The sequence below is a fragment of the Mus musculus genome, chromosome 1 (assembly GCF_000001635.26).
Source record: "Mus musculus strain C57BL/6J chromosome 1, GRCm38.p6 C57BL/6J".
Taxonomy (NCBI): Eukaryota; Metazoa; Chordata; class Mammalia; order Rodentia; family Muridae; genus Mus; species Mus musculus.
Genome location: NC_000067.6, coordinates 146299350 through 146313442, shown reverse-complemented (window position 1 = coordinate 146313442; position 14093 = coordinate 146299350). Strand labels below are relative to the sequence as shown.

Below are 14093 nucleotides of genomic sequence, written 5' to 3'. Positions count from 1 at the left end.
CGCTCTGATTTGCTTCACAATAACATTGTTCTTCAGAATCTCTTCAAAGGTTTAAAATAAATATTACCAAAGCTAGAATGGCTGGATTATAAGGCAATATGATTTTTAGAAGAAATTTCATAATGCCTTTCTGTAATAATTGCACTAAGTTACAACAGCAACAGCAACAGCAGTGTGCCACTGCTCTCTTTTCTCTGCATTCTTAGCACTACTTGGCATTTGAGTCTCACAGAGAAATCTACGCAGTGTTATGAATAGAACTGAGTCCCCAGCAGGTTCTTCTCTTGAGAGGTATAGAACGCTGGGGGAACAGCAAATCATCTACCTGACAGCGCTTGCTGGCAGCAACAGTAAAGGTGAGATGCACTTCTGGTTTCTGTTTCAGGTCCCTATTTTTCAATTTCCTGCTGTGTGAAAGAGTCACATAACATGGTACCTTTGGTATGGATGCATGTGCTCCAGGTGTCTAAAATTGCCCACTTTCCTTTAAAGTAACCAAAATAACCTGCGCCTCCTTAAATACTTTCTATTAGATATTTTGGGATAGGGACATGAAAAGTGACGAGTATCCATAGCATTTGGTGTGAATTTGCTCTAGGTTCCACTCTACTGCTAAAAATGGATGGTTTTCTTCTGGTAAGCATGACTGCCAATAGGAAGACAGCTCTAGAGGCTCCATCTGTGAGCCCTGGCTTGTCGACAGAGCCAGAGTTGATGCTCATCACAACCGTCTGTGCAAAGACATGGAAAACAAAGTACACTGCTAGTTGCTGTGTTCTTTTGCCTGCAGTGGTTGGAACCCTGCTTCCTGCTCCATCACTCAACACCAAAAAAACATAGTAGAGAGAGTACTTTTATCACCTAAATGATAGACTTTTGGTGGCTCTGCCAACAGGGCCTTGTCTAGTGATAGGGGTGCAGGGCTCTTCTAGGCAAGAAGTAGTAAGCAGTAAGCATTAAGTATTTCCATTATACGTTCCTGGTAAAGGGGTTTTAGTCAAAGTCTGGATCTTGTTTCCCACTCCATGTTCTTAGCTTGAGGTCTCTGTCTTCGGATATGATTCCTGGAATTCTGAAAAGGTAGAGCTACCTCCCCCATTCTGGCCTTCATTCACATATCACTTTTCTTTGTTATAGTACAAGCAGGTATTGCCATTTCCATCTTGAATTCCTAAGTTCTGGTAAGGTTATTTAGATAAATGATTCACTGTACAACGGTATATTTTCATTGACAATTACCATAGGTATAAACTTAGCCCTTCCAGGTCCATTTTCCTTCCTAGATTATCAATTTTCTTCTGAGATTCCAGAGGTCTCAGTCGACCTCTGGACAGCATCTTCTACTGGCAAACTTGGATCATCCTGTTCTGATGGACGGGACCCCTAAACAAAAGCCATGACGTTTTTTTGCGTCCAGACAGTCCTGCAGAATTAGATACTCTGCAGATCAGGGCCATTTATAGCAGAGAAAACGTTTGAAGCTGGACTTTAAGTGTGGCTATGGCACACCCCAGGAAACTCTAAATGTGTGTGACAGCTTTGATGATGAAGAAACTTCTGAATTTAAAAGGGAGTGAGAAACTGAAATTAGCTCCAGATACTATTGAGTGCTAAAAATGCTTGCTGCTGAAAATTGTTCAAGCCAATTTGATAACAGTTCAGACATGTCCATTAGCTCACCCCCACTTCATATTCAGTTACAATTTGAATTAAAGTGCTCCCATGTGAATTAATGTGCAGAACATTGGAAAGCAACATTTCCCTATTTTTCTTTACTTCTGCAAAAATTCTGCATATTACTTTAGAATGTCGCGTTGTCCCCTGAGGGTGTCAAAATGCAATGTGAAGCTTCATATGCTCCGTATATTTATTTCCTCCTTATGATATATCAGAAAGTTACATTACTGAGCTTACGAGCAAATTAGTTCGTATATTAAATTCAGAATGTGTCTTTATGATGAAAACATTAAACTGATATATCATTGGCAAAGATATGTTAATACAGCTATTAACTTACACAATGAGAATAAGTACATATTGAATAAGAGGTACAATTTGTGTGTGTGTGTGTGTGTGTGTGTGTGTGTGTATTTCAAATTTCCCTTTGAAAGATGCCTAAACACACAGAGATGGATAGCATATAAATTCCCAAATAAAGACAAAATTGAATTTTGCATATGAACTAAAACTCTTGCAGATTTTTTATAGTAGTTTCCATAAACTGAGTAATGGAAAATATTTTTTTTTCAAAATGCTATTTTTTTAAGTTTCACAAAAATGCTCTGACATATACCTCAAATCAAAGCTTCTACTTCACATGAGCTTTGATACATTTGAACACAGACCATAATGGCACACAGGTAAATTAATACATACAAGAAGATGTTCTCCATGAATGAAGAATGTAAGATTGAATCAAATCATTGATTGTGGGCACAATACTAGCATTGTGTATCTTACCCTTCTTCCCTGTACCACAATGAAATCATATATAATTGGAGCACTTGATGAAAATTAATTTCTAAGAAAGTGGCAAAGCTAATTGTATATAACACATTTTAAAGGAATGTTACAGTAATTAAAACCAGCAAACTGTTATAGCTTATACTTTCTTATATTATAATTGCTTGTTGAAGTGATAAAACACTGCAGGAAATATTTTATTTATTTCACAAATATTGTGCAACATATATCTTGTATTATTGCATGCAAACTTTAGTTCTATCTGTTAGATAGTATGATTCAGGATAAAGTTTAGTCGCAGCACATATAAACGTAATCAAATATTTGAATTGAGAATAAATGATTTGCTTCAATATTATACATTTCTGCATCCATATCTTTACTATAGTTTCACAATGTCTCCACTAGTATATTAAATAAGGTTTAATTTTATGTCTTATTTGGAGATAATTTGTAAATAAAGTAACCATTGGTGAAATCTACCATGTTTCAGATTTCCTCAGAAAAAAAATGAATATGAACTGTATATGAATCTGACTCAATGAGAAAATAAGACAATTAAGTGAAATGTATCCTGTCCATCCCATGGACATAGAGCACTCATTAGAGCCAACCAACCTGTATAGTCTTATTCAGTTCCTGAATAATCTAACCTACATTCACTGAGCCTCTAATGAACAATAAATCCAGCCGAAGTAAATATGCTTTTTTAATATACTAAGCATTGGGTAATGCTTTTCATTAAAATCCCTCACACTCTACTTATGCCTTCAAACTTTTGGAAAAATTAAGAAGCAAAACAATTCTTCAAAACAGTATTCATGTATCAGAAATACTATAAATGGAAAAACTAGAATGATTTACATGCTAATAAGGATTTATTTGTTGTGTAGGTTTTCTCTGTGCCAATATTTAAAAGATGGAAACTTTCAGGACATGTTTGCACATGGAATATGTAGATGAAACTAATATCCCCTTTAGTTGAACACAAGATACATTAAAACCTACTAGTTCTTAGAAATATACTGAGACCTTTCAGAGTCTCAAGTAAAATATATTATTTGTACAGCTTAAGTTCAGCTTGCTTTGCCAGAAGTAATGACACATGAACCTGATACTGAAGAATAGCAAATATAGGTGACTCATAGAGTGAATGAATTCATATGCTATTGCTTATTACATTGAGAGTAAATTATCTATCTGACTTTATCTTTTAAATACCAAGAAATGGCAACATTTTCAGTGGAGGGAAATTTAAGAGCATGATTTTCAGATACCAAAAAAACATATGATTAGGAACAAACATTAACATTGCAGTATTACAAAAATTTGTTTCTTAATAAATAACTTTATGTCTAAGTCTTTCACATTTTACCTTCTTAGACAGTGAAAGGTGAACAAAAACATGATCTTTAAAAGTTCATAGCTTCGGCTTTAAAATTTACCCTGTTAATCTCAAAGAATTTTCATAAAGACAATGTATGTAAAATTTCATTGAAATATATTTCACCAATGGGAAAAGATATGCAGTTGGACAGTTACAGTATTTTTATCAAAATACCAGTTTTATTCTTTCTTAAATACAATTTGGGGTATAAATAAATTATGATTATAGTTTCCTTCATCAAAATATATTTTGTGAAACTTTATTAAAACAGGGAATATCATTCATATAACCTAATAATATCAGTATCATTTATTTTCAATGTCTTTGTGAACCTGTTTTCTACAAACATAAATTTTTATATTAAAAGAAAAAATTAATTTCATGAGAATCAGCAAATTCACCAATCATACAGGATTTGTAAACTCTTACCTGAAATCATGTAAGCAGTAACATTTTGCTTATTGGAAAGTTTTTATTGTGTTGTAAAGTTAGTAAATGTTGTTCATGTGATTTTATTAATACAGGTTATCACTCCATGGAGGTCTCTTTGATGATGCAGATTTTCTATAAGTCTTTGCACCTGTAAGCAATCCTTGAAATATGTGTCCTCTAAGTACTCTCACACAGTTGACTAAGCAGGTCAGTAGATAGCAAAGTTGAGAGTTAAAAGAAACAGCCAGGACTGGAAGTGGGAGCTGGGGGGGGGGGGAGGGGGAGTGTAGGGGGGAGGGTGTGGGGGATAGTACTGGAGATGTGAATGAAGAAAGTACCTAATTTTAAAAAAAGGGTCATCCCAGGGCATATATTACAACAACTCTACAATTTCTCAGGTTACAGAAAAATAGGTCTATAAATCCTGAGAATGAAATTCATCGATACCTTGTCCAATAAAGTGAAAATTCTGTATGAATGTCAACTAATAATGTAGGTAGGTGTTTAGGAGCAGAGAGAAAAGGCCATGCAGTGACCTGTAGGCAGAACAAAGCTGGGATTCTGATGCAGGGCTGTTACTTACCATCTTTGCTTTCCTGACACAGTAAGTGAGAAGAAACACCCCAATGGAAATTGTGGGGAGCCGCCCTCACATTCGCCGTTGCAAGATGGCGCTGACATCCTGTGTTCTAAGTGGTAAACAAATAATCTGCACATGTGCCAAGGGTAGTTCTCCACTCCATGTGCTCTGCCTTCCCCGTGACGACAACTCGGCCGATGGGCTGCAGCCAATCAGGGAGTGACACGTCCTAGGCGGAGGATAATTCTCCTTAAAAGGGACGGGGTTTTGCCATTCTCTCTCTTGCTCTTGCGCTCTGGCTCCTAAAGATGTAAGCAATAGAGCTCTTGCTCTCTGGCTCCTGAAGATGTAAGCAATAAAGCTTTGCCTCAGAAGATTCCGGTTTGTTGTGTTCTTCCTGGCCGGTCGCGAGAACGCGTGTAAGAGGAAATAAAATTTTAGTTTTTCTCCCAGTGTGCAAAATAGTTGTCCTGTAGGGTCATATGACCTCTCTCCTTTCAATTTCCAAGGTATGACCATTCTTTAATGAAGAATTCTCATGACTAACTTTAACTCTAACCTAGCTCTGAAAGCCTCTACCTCAACTCTTTTTTCAGTTTTGCCCTAGAATAATCACCATGTGACTATGTGACCTATTGGGTTTCTATAGCCTGTTTCCTCTAAAGACAGGAGATATTCTCATTTCTTATTTAACCTCCAGTGCTTATACTACAGATGAACATCTGACCTTCAATTCCTACACTAGACTAAAGAAATAGGTATGGTTCACTGGTAAGAATATCAAACCCGTTTTTAGTTTAGACTACTAAATTGTTTCCTGAACTAGCCCTTTAAACACTCTAAGTATCCCAAATTGTACAATAAATAGAAAGAGTGGAGTCTGAAATGTGTTGTTTGATTTGACCTAATACAAAAGGATTTGAAGGTTTTGGTGTAACATTATCATAGTCAGGTTATTTCCACAGTGAGACTTTGAGTCTAAAATTAAATGGCCTACCAATTCAGGTTGTGGGAAAGAAATTTCTGATAACCTGAAAATGATCATTTTTTTATATCTTTATATGATTTATCTTGGATCATTAACTTAAGAGAGGGATAAAAAGAGAATTAAGACAGCCACTTCTTTCCTATTCAGTCACAATCACATGACCATTGAGAGCTCATCCTTACGTCCTCATACTGTGAGACCCTGGACTTAGAGCGTTTCTCCCTGGAAGGTAAAGCCCCTGGATGTTCCCCAAGCTTGTTTTCCCTGATTATTAAAAATACAGCTAGAAAGAAGCTCTTTGTTCTCTATAGCCAGCAAAAAGCTTTTTTGTTTCTATACTGTACAACCAGAGATGCCTGCCTTCCTGTGCATGAGGACATGGAGATAAAAATTCAGAAAGAACTCACTCCTCACTCCTGCCTTGTAATTTTCACCAAGGACACCGGGAAGATCAGAACTCTTCCCAACTCCTCCGAAATCTCCTCCCAACTCCTCAGCTAGCTGTTAAAAGCCCCCTACTGTCACCACTCAGGTCGAACTCCCCTGCCCTGCATGGTGGAGGGACTTTGTCCTCAGCTAGCTGATATTAAAACCTCTTGCAGTTTGCATCAGGTGTGGTTTTTCTCTCGAGATGTTGGCCAGCTCATCCCGGGACTTGAGCGGAGGCCCAGCATCGGGAGTCTTACAATACAACCTTAATTTAATCTCCCAAATCCCTATTTCCAATAACTATCAGTTTGGATATTAATGTCTTAGCATATGATTTTTAGAAGTATGGTAATTTGTCAAAGGAGCAAAGCATTTTAATAATTTTATTTTAGTTTTCTAAAAACAAAATAATTTCATAACATTTTATGGAAAATCTTAGTAACAGGAGTGTATGTCAAATTATTGCTTTAATTTCTACATTATATATCACATCTATACAATTTTCATAATTTTGCCACTCTTAATTCATATATTTTAATTGAAGAAACATTTAAGACATTTAGATAATTAAAATTTTATTTTTATTACATTGGCAATTCCTGAAATGTAATAATTTTGTTTTAAAAAATTGTGAGAAACTATTTTTATATTGATGATACTCCATGCATAGGTGAGCAATTCATTTGACTTATGAAAGACTAGACGATCTACTTGATTCATTTTATTTTTCAGCACTTAATTAGGCTTTCATAACAAAAGTCAACCATTAAGCAAAATTAAATTTCATTACTCCTTTCAGAACCATTTCTCAGAATGCTTCTAAAAATGTGTTATCTTGAGAACATATGGAAACTTTACAGAAGTATAAATTAAAATTTTTGTGAGGTCAATACTTCTTAAAATAAAAATAAAAACTGTACTTTATTCTCAAATGAACAAAATTAAACTCATAATATTGACAGAAAACTCTTTTTTCTCATATAAAGAATAAAAATATGGCTTTCACAATGCTCTATATAAATATATAATGCTTGCTCTTATTCTCTATTATTTATGCACACTATTAAAGTCATTAATTGACATGTAAATTCTTATAATTCCAGTTAAATATTCATATAATGAATATGTAACTAAGAATTCATGACGCGTGCTAGTAGCATCAAAAAAGTGAAATCAAATCCAATACTCTGTTTAAGAAATGAGACTTCCAAAAGGCAATTCCAGTTTTATTTGAAATAACATTGTATAGCAAGCAAAGCTATTTATTTTTATTTAAAAATTATTGGAATCACAAAATTAACACAATAAAAAAATCTTGAGTTTATCTCTTGCTAAAGATACTGTGATATATTGAAGCAAGAAACTTTTTTCAAACAGTTGAAAATATAATAGCAGAAATACCTAAGAGCCATTCTACAGCTAATGTTCAATGACAGTTTTTTAAGTGATATTTTGGATTTTTAAAGTTAAAATATAATTATACCAGTTCCCCTTTCCATTTCTTACTCCAAACTAACTTTCACTCTATTGTTACACAAACACAAACATACACACAATTATAGATAGATAGATAGATAGATAGATAGACATAGACATAGACATAGACATAGACATAGACATAGACATAGACATAGACATAGACATAGATATAGATATAGATTCTTAAATTCAACCTACAACTTCTTTTGGAATCAGATAAATACCATTAGATAATTTCAGCATCTTTTTGTGCTTTTTGGACAAACCTGAGTGAGAAAATGAAAAGTGTAGTTCCTCCATTTGTGGATATGATGACAGATGCTCTGCTTTTGTAGTTGGCTGTTATATTATTTACTTCCATTTATATTCTCAGATAAAATAAATATCTCTCCCTTGTCTCTTTGAAAAAAGGTTTTGTTTAATTTGTATAATGATCACTTTCACATGAATTAAACACATTAGTTTTTATCGGAAATAAAACACTTCCCAAAGTCACCTGAGGCATGATCTGTCATCACACAATATTAGAAGGAGTCTCATTTTCTATATATCCATTGCAGTATGTATGAATGGCATGTATTCAGGGTTTGTGGAAGTGCTAGAGTTGGCTTCAGTCATTTTTCATGAACATTGCTTCATGTCTGTATTGAAGAGATTGAAGTATTTTCCCCAATAGCTTCTATGCAAAAGGTCTTCTTTCATATCCATGTGATAGGTAAACTGAGGCAGGCAGCCACTGTGGGTCAGTGCTTAGAGCCACTGATCTGTGTGGATCCAGATACCTAGAGGGACTGCTGCAAATGGCAGCCAGAGATTAGAAAATTTACTCAGCAGACATTTCTCTGAGGAAACCAAGTTTAATTAACTGGGGCTGACACTTATTGTTGCTAGTGGAAAAACTATGAAGTGTTTAACTCCTTGGAGCCAGAAAGAATGAGAAAGAAAAAGAAAATTCACATGCACACACATACAGAGTTGATGAAGCAAAGGCAGAGTCCAATAACTTCATACACACAAATATATACATGCATGCATACAGATCTACAGACAGACATACACACATTCACAAACAGAATGGCTAGAGCAAAGCTCCAGCAAACAGGTTCCAAGAATTTCATATATATACATAGTTGATGGATGGAAGAAACATTGTTCCAGCCCCCATTCACACAAACCTTACACATATACAAAGATACAGGTAGTTGATGGGTGGAAGGAACCGTGTTCCAGCTCCCATACTATAATCCTTCTTCCGTAGCTTATATATTCCAGCAAAATAATTCAAGCAGTATGCAATTATAATGCAATTACATTTTAGTTTTCTTTTTTTGTTTTGTTTTGTTTTGTTTTGTTTTGTTTTAAGTATTTTATTTTTAATTATGTGTATGTATACAAAAGCACTGTTGCCAGATGAGGTCAGAAGATGTGGGATCTTCTGGAGCCAGAGTTCCAGGTGGCTGGAACCTGCCCTAGATAGATGTTGGGGAACAAACTTGGCTCCTCTGGAAAAGAAACATATGAGCCTAAGCTCTGAGCAATCTCTCAAGCCCCTAAGTGTGATTCTTCCTCTTCTCTCTCTCTTTTTTTTTAACTTTAATTTTTTCAAATCCTATTTTTTTTTCTTTTTAGTTTTCTTATAGTGAATGACTATGAAAAAAACTGTATGCTCCCCGATAACTTTACAAGAAATAACATTAAGTAGTATGGATAAAGAAAACAAACTATTCCCTAGAATGCATGTGCATTCATAGCCAAGCAACTTGTAGATTAACAAAGTGTAAGCAAGCAAGAGAGTTTTCTCACCCAGTTTCACTAACGGGCAGGCAGCAATTTGTTGTTACAAAGAAATGAGTAATTATTTTATTATTTATCTTCAAAAGTAAGCTTGTAAGAAAGCATCTTAAAAGAATCACATATCTAAACTTTTTTTTTAATAAAAATCAGTCATCTATCTTAAATCCTTAGAATGCATATCTACTCATAAGCAATAATTAATAAATCGTATCATGAAGCTGAGGGCAGAAATGGATGTAAGAAATCAAAAAAAAAAAAAGGAAAGAAATCAGTCATCACCAGTCCAGCCTCAGTGAGAATCACGTCAGTCAGTTTTGCCACTGTTTTTGTTCCCTGACCATAAAGGTCCCTGGCTTAACGAATAAGAGCGTGCCTTTCTCAACTTCAAATTGTTCCCTACGATTTTCTACATCAGTGCCAGTAGTAAAACTCTCTCAAACTAGCTTCACTATCAATTTTCCAAATGTTTTCTAAGAGTGGTGGTCATTGCTGACAATCTACCTCTCCAAGTTCTTCCCTGGAGTGGTGATTGAATCATTGATCTGCTCCAGAAGCCATGCCTGAAAGACACCAAGCATTCTTATTGTGAGGGCCAGAGATACTGCCCAGTTGAGGGACTAAAAGCTCCCTTAAAGTTTTTATATAATTGTTAGATTGAGAGGAATATGAGGGCAGCAAGCAGAACAGAACTCCATAATCGCATGAAGTCTTCAGGACTGTGCCACACCAAGGCTCACCCATATGACTGTGGTAACCCATGTGCTGCATTCTGTCAGCTCTAAAGCCTTTTGTCATTTCTCTTATATAGGCTCAGGCACTTCTGTGAAGCAAGCTTATGTATTTATTTGTTTTTGTTTGTTTGTTTGTTTTTTGTTTATTTACCTTTTTGTCTTTTCAGCACTGATTTTAAAAGTGATATTTTGCCATACCCACATAATTCATGTCGATTGTCTCAGGAACCTGCTCAGAACATGGAATCTACTCTAACACTTAAAACGGATTGACCTTGATCATCTGATTGTCCTTGTTTTACCAGGGGCTCGGCCTCTAGGCTCGTTGTTGTACCCCACAGAGGAAAGAAGTGTCCTTGTAGAATGTAGAAGCTTCTGCACATGAATGTAACATTGATGCTCACATGCATACATATTCCTGTGTATAGACAGCACAGACTGTAAAAACCTTGAGTTCCTGATTACCCTCATGTGTGGCACTAAAGAATTCATTTCACTTCATTTAGATGTCTATATCTCTTCTGTGCACATGTGACCATCAGCATCACATTAACTTATTAATTTCACTAGTCCATTTGAAATGTGGTCTCAGCCTCAGAACTCCTTCTACCTCTTGATCTCTTCCTACCTCCACTACTTCTGTCTCTTCTTTGTCTTCTTACTCATTTCCATGTGCTTTCTTCTTTATTATTCTTTAAAATATTTGAGTTCATTGTTCTTGGCCAAATTCTTTGTCTAGAATGTACCTCACTTGCATTGGATTGTGAAAGGAACCACAATGAAAGTAGAAGTGAATCCTGGCGATGTTATTTACATGCAGGCTGGGTCTTCTTTCCTCCATCAGATCTCTCTCTAAAATATTTCATATATATACTAGAAAGTACTTCAGCAATCTCCTAGGTGATTCTAACCTCAGTTAAGTTTTCAATTAACTTCAAACCCTCATTGGAAATATTAAAATTCATTGCTTTGAGTTAGATGTTTTTGTATTTAGCTTATAAAATAAACAATATATTTATCATTTACCCTATCATTTATATTTAATATACTATGCATAATCACTAATATAAATAATAAAATAAGTTATGTTTTATATAGTAATCTATACGATAAATTGGAAAATATAGCTATATATCTGTGTATGTACATATATTAGTGTTAAATATATAATTTTATTATTTTTATCATAGACAAATGGTATTATGTTATCTATATTTACATACATATTTCACTTAGCAGTTCATAAAATTTATTATATTTTATTCACAGACACATTCTACAGTCTGCTAATAATCACACTGGACCTCACCACTATTTATTTTGTTGTAGCAGTCTCTTGTGCCAGGAAAGCTAGACAGATTCTATGAATCTTTGAATATATATATGAAGCTTAGATGGAAATTGTGTATAGCATTGACCTTTCTTTTACATGTATATTTTTAAGTATTAGAGATACATTTGAGGACAAGTTATTCATACAGGGATATCTGAGTTAAAAACCATCTTTTAAGAGCTGACTTATGATGTCCTGAAACTAGCATAGTGAAAAATATTGCCAAGTATATAAAATGTGACCAATATCAGAAATCAAGTTTTAAAGGGATTTTTCAGTGCAAATGAATACATCTGATTTATCCTTATAAGGATTGGGGACAGGTTAGGCTGCACACTGAGGGCAGATGATATTAGGTTATAGTGAGAAGTCCCTAACCTAAGACAGGCATCAGGGAATTTGACCTCTTTGCTTGAATTTCTAGAATACAGAACAATATGAAGATAAAACTTGGAGATTTAAATTACTTAGTCTGTGGTACTTTAACAATGAAATATACCATCTATGCAAGGTTTTATTTACATATTATTCTGCCATTTTCTCTATGGAATACATTAGGTTTGCATTTCGACAAGCATTGTGTGAACTTAAACTAGTCTCTAAACATATTGAGTCTTTTATTGAGTCTTTTCTTTTAATGTTTGCCAATTTAAGGAAAAAATATGATATTTCAAGCAATTTACATTGTTGCATATACACAGCTATGCACTACTATATTATCCACATGTAAACAATTTCATCTAACATTATGACTTGCTGCTTAGAGATCCATAATGAAGAAAACAATATAGAATTAAACCAAACCAAAGACAAATGCTTCAATAAACAGAAACAATAAACTTCAGAGAACACTTCTTGGTTAAAGTAAAACAAATGATCTTAACTTGTCAATGATTAATTTACATATTTTGATGTATAAACTTAAACTTACAATTATGGAAGAAAAGTGTTTGAGAAACTTTAATTTCTACTTAAATGATGAAGACAGATGTGATCAGTACTTCTTCATACTCCCTAAAATTATACCTTAAGTAAGTAAAATTCATTCATATGTGGATAAATGCTTATTCTAAAAATTTACAAACAAAGTTTTGTTACTTTTTACAAACAAATAATACAGTCTTAAGTAAAATCAGACACAAAACATAAGTGTGCTGCTATATAGAGTATTGTGGTAGATTAAATTGTATTTAAGATTTTATATTGTAAGGGTTCATGTTTCACTGAAGTATGATACCCTAGACTCAAATAGTATGTAAACACAGAGTCTTTTACTCTGCAGAAGTCCAGAATGCTGGGGCCTTCAATTACTAATATAAAGACACTCAAGTGAGCTTGCACACCTGATTTAAATTACATTTAAGAATTTCTGGGTAGGTGACCGCTATGTCAATCTTTTGGGTCCATCTCTACAGACATCCCCATAACCAGAGTGTGAGGACAGAAAACTTGCTGGGGAGGTCTGAAAATTGTTGGCTGAAGAAGTAGCTGAGGAAGTCTGAAAACTACTTCTGACGCATTGTCCTTGCCTCAGGCCAGGAGATGGGGCAGCTTCTGAAGACTGGACCTGCCTGGAACTGACCAATTCTTGGAAACAGATTTAGTCCTCATCTCCTAACTGCCAATTTGAAGGCTGCCATGGAATTAGAATAGTCTTCTCATTATAATAAGCTGGGGCACATATCAAATACCATATATATATATATATATATATATAATTTAGAAGTAGTTTATTAAATAACATGTTCATAATTAATGATTTAAATGTCAAAATAAATTTAAATTCAGTTGAAATGTAGTTTTATGTTTAATTACTTTAATGAACATGGCAAAAGCAAATTATTTAAACTTGTTATCAGTTTCAAAATCAAGTAATAAAAGTGTTTTTAAATAAGTACAGAAATTCTAAAATTTAAGTGTTTTTCTAGTAGTAATCTTAAGACAATTTTCAAATGTGTTATTTTAAGACCGTCTAGAGTATACTTGCTGTATACTATATACCTACAGCTGTTAGAACTATCAACTTTATTTCCAAATCTTTCTTAAAGATTGAAAAAAGTAAATGAAATAGATGAAAGCTAATAGAGGCCACAATTCTGCATTTCTGGATCATTAAGTAGTAGAAATACATTTTATGGAAATGTGCTAAATTTAATTTGATATTTTGAGACTCTTATGCCTTTGATCCTGGCAGTGTTTCACAAGTATAAATGGTTAATTGGGTACTCTAAGAAAAGGAGGAAGAACACTGGGCTACACAAAACAAAATGTTTCCAGAAAATTGATTACTATACTAAGCATTTGTATTGAGTCACCTGAGCTATTGTAATTGACTTAGCTGACTAGTGTTTTTGAAGACAGGGGGTCTATTGTGGATTAATTGTCAAGGAGATTTTAAGTAAACCTACACTTACTTAAATGACAATTTACATAACTTGGTTTGAGGGGCAAGACTGCCAAGTTAAGTTTTATTTTTC

The 14093-nt window shown here is 34.3% G+C and overlaps 1 long non-coding RNA gene across 2 annotated transcripts; it reads left to right on the top strand.

Annotated features, from left to right (window-relative positions):
- Positions 1-216: 216 nt before the first annotated feature.
- Gm41965 lies at positions 217-4962 on the top strand. Of its 2 annotated transcripts, none has more exons than XR_878591.1 (3): positions 217-356; positions 4375-4432; positions 4888-4962. It is a non-coding gene; the product is annotated as a predicted gene, 41965 (long non-coding RNA). The 2 variants fall into 2 exon arrangements; XR_878590.1 differs by having other exon boundaries at positions 4375-4489.
- Positions 4963-14093: the final 9131 nt, after the last annotated feature.